This window comes from Rutidosis leptorrhynchoides, chromosome 3 (assembly GCF_046630445.1).
Source record: "Rutidosis leptorrhynchoides isolate AG116_Rl617_1_P2 chromosome 3, CSIRO_AGI_Rlap_v1, whole genome shotgun sequence".
Taxonomy (NCBI): Eukaryota; Viridiplantae; Streptophyta; class Magnoliopsida; order Asterales; family Asteraceae; genus Rutidosis; species Rutidosis leptorrhynchoides.
The window spans coordinates 68,055,636-68,081,019 of record NC_092335.1 but is presented as its reverse complement, the minus strand read 5'-3'; the positions used below and the strand labels follow the sequence as shown (position 1 = coordinate 68,081,019).

The following is a 25,384-nucleotide window of genomic DNA, read 5'->3' as shown; positions in this document are numbered from 1 at the left end:
TTTTGCACTTCTTCGCGCTATGACCATTTCTTTTACACTTGTTGCAAAATGTCGTGCAGAACCCCAGGTGATGCTCTTCACATCTTTGGCATGGCTGTTTTTGGTTTTTGTTACCATTGTTGTTATTGAGATTGTTGTTGAGATTGTTATTGTTGCTGCTGCTGTTGTTGTTGTTGTTGTTGTTGTTGTTATTGTTGTTGGGACGGTTATTGTAGTTGTTGTTGGGACGTTTGTTGAAATTGTTATTGCGATTGTGGTTGTGATTGTTGTTGTTGTATTGGTGACTCTTGTCATTGGCTTCTTCCCATTTTCTCTTGACTTGTTTCATGTTAGCCTCTTCGGTCGTCTGCTCTTTAATCCTTCCTTCGATCTGGTTCACTAATTTGTGAGCCATTCGACTTGCCTTTTGTATGGAGGCGGGCTCGTGTGAACTCACATCTTCTTGAATCCTTTCTGGTAACCCTTTTACAAATGCGTCGATCTTTTCTTCTTCGTCTTCGAACATTCTGGGACACAATAGGCACAATTCTGTGAATCGTTGTTCGTACGTGGTGATATCGAAACCTTGAGTTCGTAATCCTCTAAGCTCTACCTTGAGCTTATTGACCTCGTTTCTGGGACGATACTGCTTGTTCATCAATTGCTTGAATGCTGACCATGGTAGTGCGTAAGCAACATCTTGTCCTACCTGCTCGAGATAGGTATTCCACCATGTTAATGCCATACCTGTGAATGTATGCGTAGTGTACTTAACTTTGTCCCCTTCAGTACACTTACTTATGGCAAACACCGATTCGACCTTCTCGGTCCACCGTTTTAATCCAATTGGTCCTTCGGTTCCATCAAATTCCAAAGGTTTACAGGCAGTGAATTCTTTGTACGAGCATCCTACACGATTTCTTGCGGAATTAGTTCCACTGCTAGATCCAGAGTTATTGTTATTTTGCATCGCAGCCTGCACTGCGGCTATGTTCGCAGCAAGGAAAACACGGAAGTCTTCCTCACTCATGTTCAAGTTCTGACGAGTCGCCAGTGCCATTTCCTTCAAAAATAGCTAAAAGAATTGAGTTAATCATATAGAATTTTAAGAGTAGTCAATAGTATTTCGTAGCATAGTATGAACTCATTTATAAAAGCTTTTTCTTCATATTAGCGTTTTATAATTTTAATTCGGGTAGTACCTACCCGTTAAGTTCATACTTAGTAGCTATTATACAATTCAACTACTACGATTCTATATGAAAAACTTATTACAATAATATTTCACGTTCAAACTTTATACAATATATTACAACTTACAATACCATTATTATACATATAGGATGAAATATAGCACATGATAACATTGCTACTCGGCAGCTATAAGGGCAATTCTAGTTAATACGCAAGTCGTTCAGCAAAAGAAATAAAGACACGTAATTCATAAGTCCAGAAACAAGTCATGCATTCTGGTTTTATTAAGACTACTTCCCATCCTTGGTCTTATGGAAAGTAATCGTTATGACCATTGGCTAGGCAGCATGTTGTAATGTCGTCAAAAGGACGAGGGTTTTGTAATGTCCAACAGCCCTGTAATAATCTAAAAACCTTGTTTCTCACCCCAACTACTGAATCCGTCACTTGTGGGAAGGTTTTATTTAAAAGTTGTAACCCGATGTTCTTTTTCTCACTTTGGTAAGAAGCGAACATCACTAACCCGTAAGTATAACATACTTCTTTATGTTGCATGTCAGAAGCTCTTTATAATTCATGAAATCCTATGTTGGGATATGTTGAGTCAAAATAGGTTCTTAACCCATAGCGTAAAATTGCATTTGGGTTCCTCACATTTAACGCTTTAAAGAAAACACGGCGTAACTTACGGTCTCCCCAATGTGATATACACCACCTATCAAAGGAAAGCCTTTTATAAATTAAGGCATTTCTGGAAAGTCTTTCAAACGTTTGACAAGTTAATTTCTCCATAACTAAATGTGCTGATGAATTCTGACCGACTCTAGACAAGATTTCCTCAATCATATCCTCTGGTAGGTCTTCTAAAATATTCGGTTGTCTACCCTTAACGTCCATTTTGTTTTTATACTGTAAAATAGACAAGGATTAGATTCGTAAAAGATAATTAACAAACAATACAAACAATTTTTACATAGAACATAAAAGTACAAGCACACTACAATACATATAATACACAACATGATTACAACCCTCTACTCTGAATCACTGGTTTCTTCTTCTTCGAACTTGGTTCGTTTTCCTAATTTTCTAGGGATATATGGTGTTCCTCTAATACGAGCCGTCGTTTTTCACAATGGTTTAGAAAAATCTGGTGGTTTAGAGATTCCCGGGTTATTGTTACAATTTAGGAAATACGGATGTTGCCGATACATATAAAGTTCATCGGGGTTGGAATCAGGTTTCTCCATTTTTATACCTTTTCCCTTATTATTTTCTTTTGCTTTATTAAATTGGGTCGAGGTAATTTCTATAACATCATCGGAATCCTCATCGGGATCCGATTCATCGGAAAATTGGTAATCTTCCCAATATTTTGCTTCCTCGGCGGAAACACCATTGACCATTTTTAACTTTGGTCCGTTGGTTGATGATTTTCTTTTATTTAATCGATTTACTGTAGGTATCAATATTTCTTCCTCCGGAACCTCTTCTTCTTCCGGTTCCTCCTCTTCTGATTCCTCTTCTTCCGGTTCCTCTTCGGGAATTTGTGAATCTTCCCAAAATATATTCGACTCTTCATTATTATTAGGTGAATCGATGGGATTTGTACTAGTGGTAGACATCTATCACACAATATCAAACACATTAAGAGGTTAATATATCACATAATATTTACATGTTAATAATATATAGTTTCCAACAAAAGTGTTAAGCAATCGTTTTTAAAGAAAACACGGTCGAAGTCCAGAATCACTAATGTATCCTAACAAACTCGATAAGACACACTAATGTAAATTTCTGATTCTCTAAGACCAACGCTCTTATACCAACTGAAATTTCCCATTCATATTAATTATAAACGTTCCATATTAATTGATTTCGTCTTGAGGTTTTGACCTCTATATGAGACGTTTTTCAAAGACTGCATTCATTTTTAAAACAACCATAACCTTTATTTTATCGATAAAGGTTTAAAAGCATTACGTAATTATCAAATAATGATAATCTAAAATATATCGTTTACACACGACCATTAAATAATGGTTTACAATAAGAATATATTACATCAAAAATAAGTTTCTTGAATGCAGTTTTTACATAATATCATACAAGCATGGACTCCAAATCTTGTCCTTATTTTAGTATGCAACAGCGGAAGCTCTTAATAATCACCTGAGAATAAACATGCTTAAAACGTCAACAAAAATGTTGGTGAGTTATAGGTTTAACCTATATATTATCAAATCATAATAATCGACCACAAGATTTCATATTTCAATATACATCCCATACATAGAGACAAAATTCATTCATATGGTGAACACCTGGCAACCGACATTAACAAGATGCATATAAGAATATCCCCATCATTCCGGGACATCCATCGGACATGATATAAAAACTCGAAGTACTAAAGCATCCGCTACAACGGATGGGGTTTATTGGGCCCAATAGATCTATCTTTAGGATTCGCATCAATTAGTAGACTGGTTTACTAATTCTTAGGTTACCAAGTAAAAAGGGGCATATTCGGCTTCGATCGTTCAACCATAGATGTAATGACCCGAAATTTTCCGACCAAATTATACTTATGAGAATAATATTTACATAAATTAAACCATACCAACATGATAAGCAATCCAAATTGTTGAGACTTGTGTTTTTGAAAAGAGTTTTACACAACGTTTGACCGTCCAATATGACCGATGATATCACGAACTATATAACATACGATAATTATACGTTTGTGTATATATATGTATTTATATATATTTAACATGATCTAAGGATGGTTTAACATCTCATTGTGTACTAATGACAATGAGTTATAAGTATATTTTGAAACTACTAACTTAAGTTTTCAAAACGATAACTATACGTAACATTCTTTGATATATATACTTATAATCTATAATGCTTATACATGTATCGTATATATAATGTATTTAATCACTTTTTAAGGACTTAAATACATAAAACTATATAAGTATATTCACAAAAGATAGCTATATTTGAATTCTCGTTCCGTTTCCTCAAGATTTCTATACGTATATCTAGGGTATATGTACCTGTATCATACCCAGCTTCTATATGTATTTACTATTGGTATATACACATCAAATCAACATCCTAATCAATATTATTACTTCCCTAGATATGAGGTAACTAGAATTTGTCAAGTAGTATGAATTATTAGTAAGAAAACAAAATTAGGAATCTTTTTCTTTCTTTATAAATTAAAAACGTTTTTATAAATGAACACCATTTCTTCACTCCATTTTCTCATACCTACACCCTCATTTCTCTCTCAAAATACTCCTAACTTCATACTTGATCATTCCTAAGCATTTTCCCCATCATTTAGCTTCAATTACAAGCCTTAAACACCATAAGAAAACTCTTTCAAGAACATATCAAAATAACCACCCATTTGAAGAAGTTTACTTCCAACCTTTTGATCTAACTCCACCACTCTTTGATTCCAAGACTATTTCTTATCTTTTGCAGTAACTTTGTCCAAGTAACTTGAGGTAGTAACCTTGTTCATAATCTTATTCAATTCATATTCATATAGCTATCTTATTTTGTGGTATAAAATTTTAACAACAAGAACATAGTTTGAATGATTTCAAACTTGTTCGCAAACTAAATAGATCCTTCTAACTTGACTTTTAAAACACTTCAAGACCTGTAATATATCATAATGATATGCAAACCTAACAAGATATAACTTGGTTTTACAAAGAACATCTTAAAAACTGAATCTACGTCGTCGGAGTGCAACCGGGGGCTGTTTTGGGTTGGAGAATTAAAAACCATCTTGAACTTCGAATTGGAAGTTCATGTTCTGGAAAAATGATATTTCTTATGAATATGTTAACACATAAAAATTTCATGGTTTAACTCAAAGTGTAAGTATTTTTAGAAAAATGATCATTAAATGTTGTTTTTATGATGGAAAATGATCACTTTCATAAGTTTTACCAAAGTTTGACCTATAACCTATGATTTCAAATACAAACTAACGTATTTTCAGTTCATATTCTTAAAATTTGACTCGATCCAAGGAAGTGGCAAGTTGAACCAACAAAAGCGGAGTTGTAATGAAGAAACTACGGCTAAAACAAGATTGGGTATCCGAAGCTAGTTTAGCTACGAAAATATTTGGAGAAAAAGTAAATTAATCATATCTTTTCTAATTAATATGATATTTTTATATATAATTACTTATGATTTGATTTTATATATTTCAGGACCACCCGTAAACAACACGAGAAGATTAATCATAAGACCTCATGATTGTACGCAACACGTCATTTGACAACACGGTACTTTATGTACGCAACACGTCATTTGACAACATGGTACCATGGGTCGAGATTAATTCTGATCAATACGAATACGATGGGGTCTTTATTTATTTTATTTAAGCAACTAATTGTGGACCGCTAACATCGGACTGCTAACTACGGACTAAGAAAATATTAAAAGTATTAAAAGTATATATATATATGTAACGATTACTTAAAAAGAAAATATGTTGATATATTATATATATGGTTAGGTTCGTGATATCTATCGGAGACCAAGTCGAATTAAATACCTTCAAGGCAAAAGTGAGTTTCATTTGCTCCCTTTTATATATATTTTTGGGACTGAGAATACATGCGCTGTTTTTATAAATGTTTTACGAAATAGGCACAAGTACTAAAACTAATTCTATGTGGGTTTAAACCAGAAATATACCCTTAGCTTGGTAACATTAAACTACTTGTCTATATACGGTAGGCGCGAATCCTAAAGATAGATCTATTGGGCCTGACAAACCCCATCCTGACTATGGGATGCTTTAGTACTTCGAGGTTATTTTAAACACACCTGATCTGGTGTACTTCAGAGGGTAAAACATGAACGTTAAGGCTTGTTACCGGGTGCCTACAACTTATAGAATACTTTTATACACTTGCGAGTGTACATATATTTATAAACGGAAATCTTGTGGTCTATTAACATATTGAAATGATTGTTATGATAAACCTATGAACTCACCAACCTTTTGGTTGACACTTTAAAGCATGTTTATTCTCAGGTATAAACTAAGTCTTCCGCTGTGCATTTGCTCAATATAAGGACATTACTTGGAGCCGATCATCGCAATGGGACCAAATGTTGATGACTTCGTCCAGGTTTATTAGGACGGGTCGTTTCAGTTGGTATCAGAGCGGTGGTCGTAGCGAACCTGGTCTTGCATTAGTGTGTCTAACTAGTAGTTGTTAGGATGCATTAATGAGTCTGGACTTCGACCGTGTCTACATGTCAAAAGTTTTGCTTATCATTTCTAGTCGGAAATCATCTGCTTATCATCCTTAGGAAATTACCTGCTTATCATTCATAAGTCTAGACACGTTTTACTGCATTTACTGCATTGATAGTGTATAGACGAATTCTTATTCTTAGCATATCTGTTATTGCGAACTTTGACTGATATCTTTTCAAAGATTCTCCGTAATTTACGGGATTTTGGTATTATATATACATATGTAAATTATGTATTGAAGAGTACCAAATCTAACTCCTATAATCTATTCCATACCAAAAATTCATTTTCCCCATTATACAAGATGGATTCCGCATCTAGTTCGAATTCTTCAGATTCCGACAGTTATGCCGATATGGATTTCCATTCGGGCTCCGAAAGCAGCATCACCGGAATGGATCAACCAATTTTCCATCATCTATTCTGGATGAATTGGGGATGGGTTCGTAATATACTAAATCACTGGAGACAAGAAGAAGGTGATGCATTCCATCCACCAAATTGCCCTCTTGGCGATGAACCTGAAGCACTTACCGGCGAACCTATTCGAAACACCATTTTCTCTCTCATTTCTAGAGTATCTCGTCACGATTATATACTATCCCATATTACAAATATTGTTCATTCGCTCGCTCCAACCGCCAATCATCCCGGTGTACTAGCAGAAGTTAACGAACTTCGCGCTCGCGTGACGGCTTTGGAGAACATGGTGCGAAGGTTGCAAACACCAGCAGCAGCACCAGCAGCATAATCAGCACCACCATCAATAACATCAACAATACCATCATCACCACTAACAAACAACATTCGCATCACACGTCTCGACATCATAATCTGTCCCACAAACATCAACATCATACGCACCATAGATACCAAGGAGTACCAACAATAATGAACGATGAAGTATTGATCCATAACTTCATTGATATTCTGCAAAGAATATGTGGTTTCAAAAAGTTTTAGAAATTTCTTATTCTAGCTCAAACCAAAAAGCAAATGAGATTAATATCATATTAACTCATTAAATTCATGATTTCATCTGAAGAAAATATATATGTATATATGTTTTCATAAAGATTGTAATTAAAAGTTCTTTTGTACAAAATATTAATGGTGAAATTTTTTTTTAACGGGTAGGTAATACCCGAGGAATAATTAGATTTCATCTTAATAAGTTACATTGTACATTCGTCGAAGCTGATTCAATAGTCATTTACTATCCTACTTACAACCACCGATATACATATCTGTTCACCGCAGAATAACCATTTTCATTCAATTTCATATTTGGATTTTGACTTCCCAGAATCCAACAAGTGGCATATGAAGAAAACATATGACAAAAAAAAAATCTGTTAGAAACAAACAAATTAACTATGAAAAATTTTGTTAAGAATCCACGCTAACTGTTCCAGCTAACTGTTCCTAGCTAACTGATTACATTTTATTTATCGCAGTTTATTTATCGCAATTTAATTATCGCACTTTTATTTATCGTCATTTAATTTCTGTAATTATTTTACGCACTTTAAATATCGGGACACGTATACAATGTTTTGACATATCATATCAACGCATCTATATATATTATTTGGAATCACCATAGACACTCTATATGTAGTAATGATCGAGTTCTCTATACAGGGTTGAGGTTGATTCTACAATAATATATATAGTTTGAGTTGTGATCGAGTCTGAGACGTATACGGGTCACGACACGTATTAATTAATTCGTATATTATATATTAAACTATATATGAATTATTGGACTGTTACTGTGGACTATCAACTATAGACTAATGACATTGGACAATTAAAATGAATTAAAATATTGATTATAACATATGAAACTAAACATTTCTTCAAGATTGCCATTTGATTTCATCTTAAACCTCATTGTATCTCGACGATTACAATCAGCGTTCAAATCTATCATGATTCTTAAAAACACCTCAATCGAGAGGATAAACCAACCGCACTTCATCTACGGAAGAAAAGATTGATGCATATAGTTATGCACCTGAAAAACCCTCGGAAACTGAGTAAACGTTTGACACGTATCTGTTCTAGTTCCTTTGACATTGTTATTACCGAAGATCGTTTTGCAATCCCTTTCCAAAGTAGCTAATTTTGTCACAGCTCCAGCAAGTCAACTCCGACTTTTCATCCGAAACAACTTTATTATAACCGCGATATATATGCGTACTCTTTATTGTTACTGGGGAACCTTTTATATTCCACAATATTACCATCAGCGATTAATCATTCTAAAAACACAATTCTCCTGAAACTACCTCGGTTTGATAACCGATGACCCAGATCAGTTAACTTTGAAAATGCTGACGAAGCAGCATGTTGTAGATGATCTTAATGGCCAAAAGTTTGATGATAAAGAAAGGAGTGTTAGGAACGCTCGATAGAAAATTTAGTACTGAAAAGCGGATTATGCGAAACTATGAAGAAAGTCGTGGACAAATCACAAAGAATAAGTTTGCCTTCAAAGAATCCAAATGATTCTGTGCCTGCTGAAATCGTTAGCAAACATCTTATTTCTCATTCTAAACCTTCACAGACAAATCTTCTTCATCATCCATTGATATTAGAAATTCTAAGATATTCTCGTATGTTCTATTATAAATATCCTCCATATTTCTGGCGATATTTTCACAACTATTCTTATCTGAGATCATTTATCTCTCCGTAATATCTGCAACATAAAAGAAACTGTGTTAGTTTTTAAATTCTGAAACCTTCGAGTTTAAAATATGAATGTTTTGAAGCGGTGTTGGGAACTGAAGCATGGATTAGTATAATATAATGACACTTGATCAACGTCATTATATTACAGTAAGTCATGCTGAGTTTCTAATGAAGCATGATGATTCACAGTACCGTCATCATGTGCCATTTACATGACTCTTACATTCTATCTAATCTCTAAACATATCAAGAGAATATTTTTCTGGATGACTCGGTCATCTCCAGGGTATTCTGGTAATTTAACAAATCAAAATCGTTCTATTACCATTTTCTTCTTAGAGCATTAGCTATGTTCATTCTAAATTTCATATCTACGAATTCCGGACCATTACTCGCTTGACTCGAAGTCGGGAAGAGAAAACGAAAGCATGAAGCTCCGAAAAATAATGAAGAATATAAACTCCGATAATAACCCCGAAATTACAAACCGTGTATATCGATGAGGATAGCAATATAGAGACATGGGAGAATTAGAAACACTATAAACACAAGAGTATAGTAGAAGTAAATAGATTCTTCTGGTAGTAGATGAAAAAGAAGAATGACAGATATAAAAGTTAGGAGTATATCAAGAATCAGGACTGGATGGAGCATATTGATGAATGCTTTAAAGTAAGAATCAAGGGAGAAAGAATAGAAGGTGTGAGTCGTGGAAAATAAGGAAACGAATGGGTGAATTTATAGTGAAATATCCGACAGAGCAATCGAAACAGAGTATTGCATATAATCAAAGAAGATCCTGATTTACTTAATCACCAAAGAACCAAATCTTATTACGTAAGATTCTCTTTAAATCCCTTAAATCCCGGAAATCAATCATAACTACGTCATCGGTTAAGAGGAATATATTTTACTCATCTCACTCTTTTACGATAGTCTCATTTATATTCTTCGCATAATCGACTCGTTTTATCTACATTACTCAATGATGATAAAACTCCATTATCACCTTATATTTGTCATGAAAACATTTTTATTGTTATCCATAACAACCTCTATCAAATTTCGGGGACAAAATTTCTTTAACGGGTAGGTACTGTAATGACCCAAAATTTTCCGACCAAATTATACTTATGAGATTAATATTTACATAAATTAAACCATACCAACATGATACGCAATCCAAATTGTCGAGACTTGTGTTTTTGAAAAGAGTTTTACACAACGTTTGACCGTCCAATATGACCGATGATATCACGAACTATATAACATACGATAATTATACGTTTGTGTATATATATGTATTTATATATATTTAACATGATCTAAGGATGGTTTAACATCTCATTGTGTACTAATGACAATGAGTTATAAGTATATTTTGAAACTACTAACTTAAGTTTTCAAAACGATAACTATACGTAACATTCTATGATATATATACTTATAATCTATAATGCTTATACATGTATCGTATATATAATGTATTTAATCACTTTTTAAGGACTTAAATACATAAAACTATATAAGTATATTCACAAAAGATAGCTATATTTGAATTCTCGTTCCGTTTCCTCAAGATTTCTATACGTATATCTAGGGTATATGTACCTGTATCATACCCAGCTTCTATATGTATTTACTATTGGTATATACACATCAAATCAACATCCTAATCAACATTATTACTTCCCTAGATATGAGGTAACTAGAATTTTTCAAGTAGTATGAATTATTAGTAAGAAAACAAAATTAGGAATCTTTTTCTTTCTTTATAAATTAAAAACGTTTTTATAAATGAACACCATTTCTTCACTCCATTTTCTCATACCTACACCCTCATTTCTCTCTCAAAATACTCCTAACTTCATACTTGATCATTCCTAAGCATTTTCCCCATCATTTAGCTTCAATTACAAGCCTTAAACACCATAAGAAAACTCTTTCAAGAACATTTCAAAATAACCACCCATTTGAAGAAGTTTACTTCCAACCTTTTGATCTAACTCCACCACTCTTTGATTCCAAGACTATTTCTTATCTTTTGCAGTAACTTTGTCCAAGTAACTTGAGGTAGTAACCTTGTTCATAATCTTATTCAATTCATATTCATATAGCTATCTTATTTTGTGGTATAAAATTTTAACAACAAGAACATAGTTTGAATGATTTCAAACTTGTTCGCAAACTAAATAGATCCTTCTAAATTGACTTTTAAAACACTTCAAGACCTGTAATATATCATAATGATATGCAAACCTAACAAGATATAACTTGGTTTTACAAAGAACATCTTAAAAACTGAATCTACGTCGTCGGAGTGCAACCGGGGGCTGTTTTGGGTTGGAGAATTAAAAACCATCTTGAACTTCGAATTGGAAGTTCATGTTCTGGAAAAATGATTTTTCTTATGAATATGTTAACACATAAAAATTTCATGGTTTAACTCAAAGTGTAAGTATTTTTAGAAAAATGATCATTAAATGTTGTTTTTATGATGGAAAATGATCACTTTCATAAGTTTTACCAAAGTTTGACCTATAACCTATGATTTCAAATACAAACTAACGTATTTTCAGTTCATATTCTTAAAATTTGACTCGATCCAAGGAAGTGGCAAGTTGAACCAACAAAAACGGAGTTGTAATGAAGAAACTACGACTAAAACAAGATTGGGTATCCGAAGCTAGTTTAGCTACGAAAATATTTGGAGAAAAAGTAAATTAATCATATCTTTTCTAATTAATATGATATTTTTATATATAATTACTTATGATTTGATTTTATATATTTCAGGACCACCCGTAAACAACACGAGAAGATTAATCATAAGACCTCATGATTGTACGCAACACGTCATTTGACAACACGGTACTTTATGTACGCAACACGTCATTTGACAACATGGTACCATGGGTCGAGATTAATTCTGATCAATACGAATACGATGGGGTCTTTATTTATTTTATTTAAGCAACTAATTGTGGACCGCTAACATCGGACTGCTAACTACGGACTAAGAAAATATTAAAAGTATTAAAAGTATATATATATGTAACGATTACTTAAAAAGAAAATATGTTGATATATTATATATATGGTTAGGTTCGTGATATCTATCGGAGACCAAGTCAAATTAAATACCTTCAAGGCAAAAGTGAGTTTCATTTGCTCCCTTTTATATATATTTTTGGGACTGAGAATACATGCGCTGTTTTTATAAATGTTTTACGAAATAGGCACAAGTACTAAAACTAATTCTATGTGGGTTTAAACCAGAAATATACCCTTAGCTTGGTAACATTAAACTACTTGTCTATATACGGTAGGCGCGAATCCTAAAGATAGATCTATTGGGCCTGACAAACCCCATCCTGACTATGGGATGCTTTAGTACTTCGAGGTTATTTTAAACACACCTGATCTGGTGTACTTCAGAGGGTAAAACATGAACGTTAAGGCTTGTTACCGGGTGCCTACAACTTATAGAATACTTTTATACACTTGCGAGTGTACATATATTTATAAACGGAAATCTTGTGGTCTATTAACATATTGAAATGATTGTTATGATAAACCTATGAACTCACCAACCTTTTGGTTGACACTTTAAAGCATGTTTATTCTCAGGTATGAACTAAGTCTTCCGCTGTGCATTTGCTCAATATAAGGACATTACTTGGAGCCGATCATCGCAATGGGACCAAATGTTGATGACTTCGTCCAGGTTTATTAGGACGGGTCGTTTCAATAGAAAGGAGTTTTATGTACTTGTGTCTATTTTGTAAAACATTTAAAAAGCTGCATGTATTCTCATCCTAAAATATTAGATTATAAAAGTGGGACTATAACTCACTTTCACAGATTTTTTACTTCGTCAGGAAGTAAGACTTGGTCACTGGTCGATTCACGAACCTATAACAAATATGTACATATATATCAAAGTATGTTCAAAATATATTTACAACATTTTTAATACGTTTTAATGTTTTAAGTTTATTAAGTCAGCTGTCCTCGTTAGTAACCTATGACTAGTTGTCAACAATTAGATGTACAGAAATAAATCGATATATATTATCTTGAATCAATCCACGACCCAGTGTATACACGTCTCAGGCTAGATCACAAATCAAAGTATATATATTTTTGGAATCAACCTCAACCCTGTATAGCTAACTCAAACATTACTGCATATAGAGTGTCTATGGTTGTTCCATATAATATATATACATGGGCCGATATGATATGTCAAAACATTTGCATACGTGTTTATAGTATCCCAAGATTACATAATATATTAGAATACATGTATAATACAATATAAGTTAGCTAGGATATGATTTGTATAGAATTGTTACAATATTTCCCGTAGCTACAACAATAAAAAAATATCCAATCTTGTTTTACCCATAACTTCTTCATTTTAAATCCGTTTTGAGTGAATCAAATTGCAATGGTTTCATATTGAACTCTATTTTATGAATCTAAACATAAAAATTATAGGTTTATAGTCAGAAATATAAGTTACAAGTCATTTTTGTAAGAGGTAGTCATTTCAGTCGAAAGAACGACGTCTTGATGACCATTTTTGAAAAACATACTTCCACTTTGAGTTTAACCATGATTTTTGGATATAGTTTCATGTTCATAATAAAAATCATTTTCCCAGAAGAACAACTTTTAAATCAAAGTTTATCATAGTTTTTAATTATCAAACCCAAAACAGCCCGCGGTGTTACTACGACGGCGTATGTCCGGTTTTACGGTGTTTTTCGTGTTTCCAGGTTTTAAATCATTAAGTTATCATATCATATAGATATAGAACATGTGTTTAGTTGATTTTAAAAGTCAAGTTAGAAGGATTAACTTTATTTATGAACAAGTTTAGAATTAACTAAACTATGTTCTAGTGATTACAAGTTTAAATCTTCGAATAAGATAGTTTTATATGTATGAATCGAATGATGTTATGAACATCAGTACTACCTTAATTTTAGTAGGTAAACCTAATGGAAATGAGAAAAATAGATCTAGCTTCAAAGGATCCTTGGATGGCTTGAAAGTTCTTGAAGCAGAATCATGACACGAAAACAAGTTCAAGTAAGATTTCCACTCGAAATATGATTGTTATAGTTATAGAAATTGAATTAAAGTTTGAATATGAGTATTACCTTTTATTAGAAAGATATCTTACTGTAAATAAGAAAGATTTCTTGAGGTTGGATGATCACTTTACAAGATTGAAAGTAAGCTAGCAAACTTGGAAGTATTCTTGATTTTATAAAACTAGAACTTATAGAATTTATGAAGAACACTTAGAACTTGAAGATAGTACTTGAGAGAGATCAATTAGATGAAGAAAATTGAAGAATGAAAGTGTTTGTAGGTGTTTTTGGTCATTGGTATATGGATTAGATATAAAGGATGTGTAATTTTGTTTACTTGTAAATAAGTCATGAATGATTACTAATATTTTTGTAATTTTATGAGATATTTCATGCTAGTTGCCAAATTATGGTTCCCACATGTGTTATGTGACTCACATGGGCTGCTAAGAGCTGAACATTGGAGTGTATATACCCATAGTACATACATATAAAAGCTGTGTATTGTACGAGTACGAATACGGGTGCATACGAGTAGAATTGTTGATGAAACTGAACGAGGATGTAATTGTAAGCATTTTTGTTAAGTAGAAGTTTTTTTATAAGTGTCTTTAAGTCTTTTAAAAGTGTATGAATACATATTAAAACACTACATGTATATACATTTTAACTGAGTCGTTAAATCATCGTTAGTCGTTACATGTAAATGTTGTTTTGAAACCTTTAGGTTAACAATCTTGTTAAATGTTGTTAACCCATTGTTTATTATATCTAAAGAGATGTTAAATTATTACATTATCATGATATTATGATATATTAATATATCTTAGTATGATATATATATATATAGTTAAATGTTGTTACAACGATAATCGTTATATATATGTCTCGTTTCGAAATCATTAAGTTAGTAGTCTTATTTTTACATATGTAGTTCATTGTTAATACACTTAATGACATGTTTACTTATCATTTATCATGATTAAACATAGTGTATCAATATCTTAATATGATTCATATGTATTTAGTAAGACGTTGTTATAACGATAATCGTTATATATATCGTTTCGAGTTTCTTAATTCAATAAACTCAATTTTATGTATATAACTCATTGTTAAAATACCTAATGAGATACTTAGTTATCATAATATCATGTTAACTATATATAATCATATATATGTCATCATATAGTTTTTACAAGTTTTAACGTTCGTGAATCACCGGTCAACTTGGGTGGTCAATTATCTATATGAAACCTATTTCAATTAATCAAGTCTTAACAAGTTTGATTGCTTAACATGTTGGAAACACTTAATCATGTAAATATCAATTTCATTTAATATATATAAACATGGAAAAGTTCGGGTCACTACAAGAGAGATCCGACAATGAGAGTCATACGCGTTGTTTCGAGGAAGTAGGAGTCATGGGTTGTATGTATGACATGGGTTGTGAACTTGATGTAGGTTTTGCCCCATATTTATAGATGGAAATTAGGGTTTAGATGACTTGTGGGCCAAGTCAATCGTGTAGGCCCTAATTGAGTAAAACCCTACGTCATCAATATATTTTAGAAATTGCATGACATAAAAGTTCACAAACTCAATAAGAATTCAGGTTAATGTGGTTTAAACTTGAGTCATTATAAGTTTCAGATTTTTTGTACTCAAACAAGATTGGGTTTGGTCCTAGATTGAATAACTTGATAGATATCGTCTCATTTGCAGGGTAATTTGATTTTAGTTAATGTTCTTATTCGTTCGGATTCAAAGTACAAGAATTTAAGTATAATAAAAACACACAGCCTTTATTTTAAAGTAGAAGATGAAGCAGGAACTGGTGAAATAAGTATGTGATACACCATCTAACGATAAAATATAACTATGTTATCTTGTAAAAGGCTTATAGCATGTCATGATGTAATTATTGTTGTAAACAGGATGTTAGTGGAAGACTTCTTACTGTAAATAAAGCTGCACCAAGAGGTTCGCAGCCCGAAAGACGAGTAGTCGGGACTTATTCTTTCAAGATATATGTGGTAACCTCGCGTGGCAAGTGGATAATGGTCGACTGGAGCAGGTGTTCAACGAACATGGGAAGGTAGTTGATGCAAGGGTCATGGACGTTCACGTGGGTTTGGTTTTGTAACAATGGCAAGTGAGGCAGAAATGAATGATGCCATTGCTGCTCTCGATGGACATGTATACAATTTCAATCCATTTCAATTTGAGTTGTAATCAATTGGTAAAGGGTTAAAATGGGTATTAGCTAAAAGTGAAACGGGTCAAATGGATTGAGCATATTTACATGGTCACAAGTTATATAAAGAAATGATTACAATGTGTTAAATTGTTTTAGGTGTTATTTAAAATTTGTAATAATTGTAGTTTATGCTACTATTCATGGATTGTTATATGAATTTACAAAATGGGACAAATAGGCGTTGACACACCGGCCAACCTGTCTGGAGAGATTATGACCTGCACATAGTTTTACCCATTTTGACATGCTACCCATCCATCTGGTCTTAGTTTAGTGTGTATGCAAGTTATAGCCTTATTTAATTGGTAATTTGTGTATGTAATGTAGAGTTTAGATGGGAGGGCAATCAGAGTAAATGTCGCAGAAGAACGTCCCAAGCTTAGCTTCTTTTAATTTTGAATTAGTGCAATCTTTGAATGAGTGCAATCAGCTGAAGATTGCTTCATTTTTGAATCATTGTAGATTCCTTATGTTATCTAGTGTTATTGTTGGTCATTAAGATGTTATATTTTAGTATTTATAGCAAGACTAAGGAAGATATTTGATCAAGTCATTAAACAATTTAGAAAAATGCAAATAAGAAGATAGATTGGCACTTTTGATGTTCCTTTTGGGTCATGCAGCTAACCTAATTTATCCATAGCAACCTTAAATTGTGAGAAAGAAGCCATCTTTTACCTTTTACCTGTGCTAGATTTTGTTTGCTTTAGCATTTTTATTGTTCAGGAATAAATATATTCCAAACAAAAAGAATTAGCAAAGAATTTTACACAGGATACATTAGAAACATGTTTCTGTTGCTTGGTCCATTATCTTTCTTTCTGCCTTTTCCATATTTGCATACAACAATAGTTATCTTAATTTGTGTAAACCGGTATATGGATAAAAAAAAGTTCTGTTCAGGCTACTCGGGGAATGTATGCGACTTAACCGGGTTATCCAATAATCATTTCCGACTGGTCAACCTAAGCCAAATGGTGCTAGTGAAGTTTGACGACCTCTTGTATATATCTGGATCGACAGGACGCTAACTACTAGGCTATCTTGGCATGATTAGTTTTAGGTTACCATAATATTAATTAATATCAAATGAGGACCTTCAACTTCAACTACAGCTTACACCTACATTACTTTATATCATGAAATTCGAAAGAGAATACATTTTTGGAACTGTACAGTTGTACACATGTATATGCACAGAAGACAACTACGTATATGGCTGCAAGCAACACACGTGAATTCATATATTTCATTGATCCTGGTTGTTGATTCTTGGACTCCAATTGCTAAAAAGTGAAAAGATATTAGTAATTACTAATAAGATTAGTGACCACAAAAGGGATAAATCTTCAAATTAACATTAGCTTCTTTTGACTCCAATTGAAGCAAAGAAGGTGATTCAATTAGCCACTTTATTTGGTCCATAATCTGTATTTAAGGCCTACAATGGTGTCTCTATACGAGAGCACAACCAAAGTAGCAATTTCATTAACAAAAACTTCACCTTTCTAAATATGGACCAATCACTGTCCAATTACACATCATCTAACCCCGAGAAATGGCTGTTATCAGGCCCGAATCCATTAACTAGTACCAATCCCTTAACAGGTGCCAGCTCAACAATGAACCCATTGACCCAAATGAACCCATTGAACCAAATGAACCCAATGCACCAACAGCCTCACCAGCAGCACCAACAGCAGCATCTTATTAATCCTATGAGTAACCCAATGGGTCAGCAGTTGATGGGTACGGGTTATAATCCAATGTAGCAACAGCAACGACAGTTCATGGGTCCCAAATACAACCCAATGCTAAATTCAACGATGAATCCGATGCATACACCAATGTATACCCAGACACATAACCCGATGATGCGACATGATACGCTGAGTGGCTTCCACAATCCAATGGCGCACCAGCAGGATCGAAAATCTATCTTTAGTGCATCAGACGATAATGTAATCATGAAACAAGTGTTCAGTACCCATCTCCCTGATGGCACTGATGTTGATATCAAACCTCTTATCGAAGAGATCTTACGACATGCCACCAACATGTAGTTGTAGGTTAAGAAAACAATTCTTACATTTTTAGACATTGTTTCGACTCCTAACTAGTGTGCATCAGCGACTCGCGCAATTAATAATCGGAGTAATAATTTTTACTTGTTAAATTGAGTATTTTTAATAAGAATCGAACAAATGATCTATAAATAAAGAAATTGTTTATAATAGCAAGTGAAATGCATTATGCAAAGCAGAGCATGAAAGTAAAGGGAACAAGGTGTAAGGGGGTGAAGATTGTGAAGCAGATCTATAGTAGGGGTGACATCTGTTGATTGCCGTTTATCATGAAATGCTTAATTATGAAAAGCTTTGTTCCCACCCTTCATGGGTCATTTTGTGCAATAGATAATGAGTTGGTAAACAAGAAATGTATTGATGATTGATTAAGTTTATACACAATGGTACAACATAAACGTATTGATGATTCATGAAGTTTATTATTACATCATATTAACCATATATGACATTTCCTTGTGAGTCGCATCCCCACAACACAGATTAAGTCTTGTGTTTATTCTTCTTGCAACGTTCCCTGCACTTTTATTCTTCACGGTTTTCAGCTTCTCCGGTTAAAGAGACTCACATGATTGGAATGTAATGGACTGTTAATTATTGTTAGGTAAAGGGATGTATTTGGGACCAAAACATGAATTTACTGACTAAAAATGAAAGTTAATATTGGGAGTGGCTATTTAAGCAACAATGCAAAAACACGGGGACTATTTTAGCAATTTTTCCTAAAATATAACTAGAGATGCTTTAGCTATGCATTTACACAGTACATGATTAACATAGAGTAATCATGTTGGACTGCATACATTTAAGTGTGGGACCAAATTACTCTCGTATGAACATGAAAAACCTTCTATTTTTTCATTCATATTCCTCTAATAAAACAAAGTACATATATAACAATCAAACTAAGTTAGCGAAGTTTAAATTACAAGTCAAAGGGTCTTTCTGTACTTTATTGATAGTCGAAGGGGTGTAAATATAAATTAAGTTAATCTCTTGTTGTTAGAAGTGTTGTTAGGACGTTAATGACAGTTATCTGTATATAAGCTTGTTATTTGGGTTTGTACAATATAAGAGAGTGAAATGAAATCAGTGAGTTTTACTCTCAATTTGTTTCTTTCTTAGCATTGTTGACAGTGTTCTAACATAGTTTATACTTTATACTTGTGACGATCGCTCCAAATCCATATGGACAATACGTCATTCATCGATTTCATTGCGAGGTATTTGACCTCTATATGATACGTTTTGTAAACATTGCATTCTTTTGAAAAGGCACACCATAAATGCATATTTAAATCAAAGGTTTTCGACATCTGATGATTTCTACATATAGACAATCATCGTAATATAATAGTTTACAATGATACTTCCTTTGACAATGCAGTCAAAATAAGATACATGGTGATGATTTGGTGAATGCAACATTTCCTTGAAAAGTATGTCCTGTAAGACTCAATGCACATAGCTTGTCTAACATATAAGCAAATAGCGGAAGACTTCTAGGAAACCTGAGAATAAACATGCTAACAAGTGTCAACACAAAGGTTGGTGAGTTCATAGTTTTAGTATTTCGTATAATCTGTATATAAAAGTGGATCACAAGATTTCAGTTGTTTCATCCAGAAACGTTTATCAAAATATTCTACAAGATTGAGCACCCTGATAACTAAACTTAACGTATATATAATTTGTACCCTTTGTATAATCATCTTAATAATACACGCAAACCAACGTGTACGCTTATCAAATAGCATACGTCTTTTAAAAGGCTAGCGCTCTAGCTCAGACGGGGATATCAAGCCCTATGGATCCATATACTACTACTCGCGCCCACCAGTTCTTATAACTGGCAGTTACTAGTTACCAAAGCTAAGGGATTTTTGGTTCAGACTCAGTGTAAAATTTAGTATGTACTTGTATCCATTGCGTTTAAAATAAAGTGCATGTATTCTCAGCCCAAAAATATATATTGCATAAGCAATTAAAAAGGGAGCAAATGAAACTCACGCATATAAATCTAGTATTTTCAGTATTTATAAACAGTCGCATGTATTCTCAGCCCAAAAATATATTGAGTAAAAGGGATCATATGAAACTCACCTTAGCAGCATATAAAGTCGTTCACCAAAATGTGATCGAAACACGGATTACCAAATAACCGTAGATTTTAACGTATCAATATTGAGATTCAATATTGTAGGAAAGTACGTAGACGCAACGGAGATGATAAACACTAGGTATGATTCATAAATATACCCCCGAACATTACCCATAATCTCCTTGACAATAACCCATAATTTCCTTAGCTCTATCCCGCTTGAAAACCATTTTGAAAGTGACACGCTCATGACCTCGTCGTAGTATTTTATGTATAATACTAATTAATAATAATACTACTAATAATATTAAGATTAATAATAATATTAATAATAATAATAATAATAATAATAATAATAATAATAATAATAATATAAATAATTAAATGTTTACGGAGGATGTGAAATAAATGAAATCAAAGTGCAGAAATCGATCAATTTATAGATGTAATCTGGAATCCATTGTCATGCGATCGCATGAGTTGCATTTGATATGGCCATGCGATCGCATGGCCAGCAGTACCTGGTCACAATATTTTAACTTTTTTTTTGTCGACATAATTTAATAATAATATATATAATATATATAATTTAAATTAATTAATTATATATTATATTTTATTCCCATGCTTAGTGGACTTGTAACTTTTGCTCCGATAGGTTGTACGTCATCACTCGACTTATGTCTCGGTTCCAGTTTTTCGAATGTCCTTTCATACGCTGAGAAAACTTGTACATTACATTTTGGGACACGTACCTTAGTCAAAATATAGCCTTAAATTATCCCTAAATTATATCACTCGAAATATAACTTATACATTTGAGTGTTTTGGTCATTTACTTCTATAAATCATCGTCTCGCTATTTATTAAAATACATTTTAAAATAGTATTTTACTGTAGCAAATAGTGATTTTCGAAAACACTGTAGCATTTTGGGTACTGTAGCAATTTGAAAATACTGCAGCAAATTAGTGTTTTACTGGTTCATCTTAAACGCTTTAGTTAACTTAAATAACTTGAAATTATATATATGTGTATATCTTTTTAATATACATAAATCAGTTTTTAAATACACATTGGAAGTTATTTATAAATAAACTTTAATAATAAATATTTCAACTTATCATATATATTAAAATAGATATTTAAACTAATAAGTTTAATGTACGGTATCAAACAATTAATACATTGTTACCTTTTCAAGTTATAGTATATATGTATCTATTTACATATAATTGTTCGCGAATCGTCGAAAACAACCGAAGGGTATTTAAATATATAAAAGTAGTTCAAAAATTTTGAGATTCAGCTTTACAGACTTTGCTTTTCGTGTCAGAAATGTTAATCATACAAAGATTAAGTTTAAATTTGGTCAGAAATTTTCGTGTCATCACAATACTAATTAATTAATAGTAATTGGAATGTAAATGTGTACCTAGCACTATGACTGATTTTTAACTGAATGGATGTAAGCAAGGGAGGAAAACATGGGGTAATGCATGACTCTATTGGGAAAACAGTTGAGATAAATACTAACACCACTAATCTAAATCAAAGGGAAACATGACTAAAACTTGAAAACCATACATACATGCATGTACTTGGGTTGGAACACAGATTATTGATCGCTCATCTTGAAGTCCAACACGTTTCAGACTATTTTTATTACTCTAAAGAAAATATTATTCATTGTAGTTTTAGACCCCATTTACCATCTTTGAAATTAATAGTTTGTGGTAGTATCGCGAATAATTTTGCTTGATTTAGGGCACTTGTTGAAATGTCCCGTTCTTATTGATTAAAAACGTTCCATATTAATTGATTTCGTTGCAAGGTTTTGACCTCTATATGAGACGTTTTTCAAAGACTGCATTCATTTTTAAACAAACCATAACCTTTATTTCATCAATAAAGGTTTAAAAAGCTTTACGTAGATTATCAAATAATGATAATCTAATATATCCTGTTTACACACGACCATTACATAATGGTTTACACTACAAATATGTTACAACAAAATAAGTTTCTTGAATGCAGTTTTTACACAATATCATACAAGCATGGACTCAAAATCTTGTCCTTATTTAAGTATGCGACAGCGGAAGCTCTTAATAATCACCTGAGAATAAACATGCTTAAAACGTCAACAAAAATGTTGGTGAGTTATAGGTTTAACCTATATATATCAAATCGTAACAATAGACCACAAGATTTCATATTTCAATACACATACCATACATAGAGATAAAAATCATTCATATGGTGAACACCTGGTAACCGACAATAACAAGATGCATATATAAGAATATCCCCATTATTCCGGGACACCCTTCGGATATGATATAAATTTCGAAGTACTAAAGCATCCGGTACTTTGGATGGGGTTTGTTAGGCCCAATAGATCTATCTTTAGGATTCGCGTCAATTAGGGTGTCTGTTCCCTAATTCTTAGATTACCAGACTTAATAAAAAGGGGCATATTCGATTTCGATAATTCAACCATAGAATGTAGTTTCACGTACTTGTGTCTATTTTGTAAATCATTTATAAAACCTGCATGTATTCTCATCCCAAAAATATTAGATTTTAAAAGTGGGACTATAACTCACTTTCACAGATTTTTACTTCGTCGGGAAGTAAGACTTGGCCACTGGTTGATTCACGAACCTATAACAATATATACATATATATCAAAGTATGTTCAAAATATATTTACAACACTTTTAATATATTTTGATGTTTTAAGTTTATTAAGTCAGTTGTCCTCGTTAGTAACCTACAACTAGTTGTCCACAGTTAGATGTACAGAAATAAATCGATAAATATTATCTTGAATCAATCCACGACCCAGTGTATACGTATCTCAGTATTGATCACAACTCAAACTATATATATTTTGGAATCAACCTCAACCCTGTATAGCTAACTCCAACATTCACATATAGAGTGTCTATGGTTGTTCCGAAATATATATAGATGTGTCGACATGATAGGTCGAAACATTGTATACGTGTCTATGGTATCTCAAGATTACATAATATATAATACAAGTTGATTAAGTTATGGTTGAAATTGATTTGTTACCAATTTTCACGTAGCTAAAATGAGAAAAATTATCCAATCTTGTTTTACCCATAACTTCTTCATTTTAAATCCGTTTTGAGTGAATCAAATTGCTATGGTTTCATATTGAACTCTATTTTATGAATCTAAACAAAAAAAGTATAGGTTTCTAGTCGGAAAAATAAGTTACAAGTCGTTTTTGTAAAGGTAGTCATTTCAGTCGAAAGAACGACGTCTAGATGACCATTTTAGAAAACATACTTCCACTTTGAGTTTAACCATAATTTTTGGATATAGTTTCATGTTCATAATAAAAATCATTTTCTCAGAATAACAACTTTTAAATCAAAGTTTATCATAGTTTTTAATTAACTAACCCAAAACAGCCCGCGGTGTTACTACGACGGCGTAAATCCGGTTTTACGGTGTTTTTCGTGTTTCCAGGTTTTAAATCATTAAGTTAGCATATCATATAGATATAGAACATGTGTTTAGTTGATTTTAAAAGTCAAGTTAGAAGGATTAACTTTTGTTTGCGAACAAGTTTAGAATTAACTAAACTATGTTCTAGTGATTACAAGTTTAAACCTTCGAATAAGATAGCTTTATATGTATGAATCGAATGATGTTATGAACATCATTACTACCTTAAGTTCCTTGGATGAACCTACTGGAAAAGAGAAAAATGGATCTAGCTTCAATGGATCCTTGGATGGCTCAAAGTTCTTGAAGCAAAATCATGACACGAAAACAAGTTCAAGTAAGATCATCACTTGAAATAAGATTGTTATAATTATAGAAATTGAACCAAAGTTTGAATATGATTATTACCTTGTATTAGAATGATAACCTACTGTAAGAAACAAAGATTTCTTGAGGATGGATGATCACCTTACAAGATTGGAAGTGAGCTAGCAAACTTGAAAGTATTCTTGATTTTATGAAACTAGAACTTTTGGAATTTATGAAGAACACTTAGAACTTGAAGATAGAACTTGAGAGAGTTCAATTAGATGAAGAAAATTGAAGAATGAAAGTGTTTGTAGGTGTTTTTGGTCGTTGGTGTATGGATTAGATATAAAGGATATGTAATTTTGTTTTCATGTAAATAAGTCATGAATGATTACTCATATTTTTGTAATCTTATGAGATATTTCATGCTAGTTGCCAAATGATGGTTCCCACATGTGTTAGGTGACTCACATGGGCTGCTAAGAGCTGATCATTGGAGTGTATATACCAATAGTACATACATCTAAAAGCTGTGTATTGTACGAGTACGAATACGGGTGCATACGAGTAGAATTGTTGATGAAACTGAACGAGAATGTAATTGTAAGCATTTTTGTTAAGTAGAAGTATTTTGATAAGTGTATTGAAGTCTTTCAAAAGTGTATAAATACATATTAAAACACTACATGTATATACATTTTAACTGAGTCGTTAAGTCATCGTTAGTCGTTACATGTAAGTGTTGTTTTGAAACCTTTAGGTTAACGATCTTGTTAAATGTTGTTAACCCAATGTTTATAATAACAAAAGAGATTTTAAATTATTATATTATCATGATATTAT

At 32.5% G+C, this 25,384-nt stretch overlaps 1 protein-coding gene and 1 pseudogene across 1 annotated transcript in view; both read left to right on the top strand.

Moving 5' to 3' along the window:
• Window positions 1-16,954, top strand: part of LOC139900061 (28 kDa ribonucleoprotein, chloroplastic-like) — a 176,754-nt pseudogene extending 159,800 nt beyond the window's left edge.
• The window catches only part of LOC139896274 (28 kDa ribonucleoprotein, chloroplastic-like), a 184,794-nt gene extending 167,748 nt beyond the window's left edge, over window positions 1-17,046 (top strand). Inside the window, exon 5 of the mRNA XM_071878873.1 lies at window positions 16,972-17,046. The gene's annotated coding sequence lies outside the window, so the exon portion shown is untranslated. The remainder of the gene's footprint in view (window positions 1-16,971) is intronic.
• The last annotated feature ends 8,338 nt before the right edge of the window (window positions 17,047-25,384 follow it).